Genomic DNA, 1317 nt, shown 5'->3' with positions numbered 1-1317 from the left:
AAACTAAGCGTCGATACAGGTTATACTCATCTGAAACGGCATTTACAAATATAATATACTGTAAATGTTTTCAGAGGCTATTTTTAAACAAAATAATTTATTATTCTCAACTTATATGAAAGTGGGTCGTGACTTTACAACATTAGTAACATGCGGGTGACAGTTGACAACCACTGTTAAGACCACGCTAGCCTGCTTGAGTGTTTGCCAAGGTTGTCATGCGCAATAGGTCACAGCAGGTGGCAGTAGCGTTTTGATACGCACATCAAACTGTTGTACCCGAAAGTGTTATCAGTGTGTGACATTCGACTGGACGAATGCATTATTTTTTTCAAGTCCAATTATGTTTTTCGATTTTCTTTAATTAGTTAAATCATGGCAGCACGGTGGTGTGAATGTGAGTGCGAATGGTTGTTTGTTTGCATGTGCCCTGCGATTGGCTGGCAACCAGTTCAGGGTGTACCCCGAATGGGTGGTTCATATGTTTCTGGGTGTGAATGACCCAACTTTCAAGTTATTTTATCGTCTCTCGATGCCGCTGTGCATTATGGGTATAAATTTACTGTCTCAATTTAAACTGAAATTCTCAAATAAGAAGCATATTTCTTCATGTATTAGCACACAGTAGCGTTTCATCTAGCGTATGTTCCGTTGTGGGTGTGGTTGTTCACATGCTCATGATGACACCGTCGCTTGAGATAGCGTGCGCGTGAATGACTTGTGTGCTCGCGCCCAGTCCAACTCATACTTACCTGGCAGGGGAGACACCATGATCAAGAAGGTGGTTCACCCAGGGTGAGGCTCAACCGTTGCACTCTGGTTGTACTGACCCCTGCGAATTCCCCAAATGTGGGAATCTCGACTGCATAATTTCTGGTAGTGGGGTACTGCGTTCGCGCTTTTCCCTGATCATTGGTTAATGAAAATGAACACTCTGTATTCAATGGTGATGTAGTTGTGTGGTAATTTAGCATGGTTTAAATGTTTATCAGCTGTATTGTTACTTTGTTTTCAAATGGTTTTAGTCATGTAAAGCACATTAAGTTATCTTGCTAATGAAATGCGCTATATTCTCCTGAAAATCAAGGAAAAAAAGTGTCTTTCAATTGATTTATATTGTGATTTCCTGACTCCTTGGAACTAAAACAACAACTCACAATTTAGAGATTTAAAAACAAACATTTTTAATTTTGATTTTATAGCATGTCTACTGTAGTTGACAGCAGAACGATTTTACCATAACACAACAAAATTATAACAGGCTGAAATTAAATCAAAAATATCAATCTTTTTTTAAAAAAAATAGCACATTTGGCC

General features: G+C 38.7%; 1 non-coding gene across 1 annotated transcript; it reads left to right on the top strand.

Moving 5' to 3' along the window:
- The first annotated feature begins 744 nt into the window (after window positions 1-744).
- Window positions 745-908, top strand: LOC133473621 (U1 spliceosomal RNA). Its single transcript, XR_009787179.1, has one exon. It is a non-coding gene; the product is annotated as a U1 spliceosomal RNA (small nuclear RNA).
- The last annotated feature ends 409 nt before the right edge of the window (window positions 909-1317 follow it).

Source organism: Phyllopteryx taeniolatus, unplaced genomic scaffold (genome assembly GCF_024500385.1).
Source record: "Phyllopteryx taeniolatus isolate TA_2022b unplaced genomic scaffold, UOR_Ptae_1.2 contig_296, whole genome shotgun sequence".
In the NCBI taxonomy this organism is placed as follows: domain Eukaryota; kingdom Metazoa; phylum Chordata; class Actinopteri; order Syngnathiformes; family Syngnathidae; genus Phyllopteryx; species Phyllopteryx taeniolatus.
The sequence above is the reverse complement of the archived record's forward strand: the minus strand, read 5'-3'. Positions and strand labels throughout refer to the sequence as shown.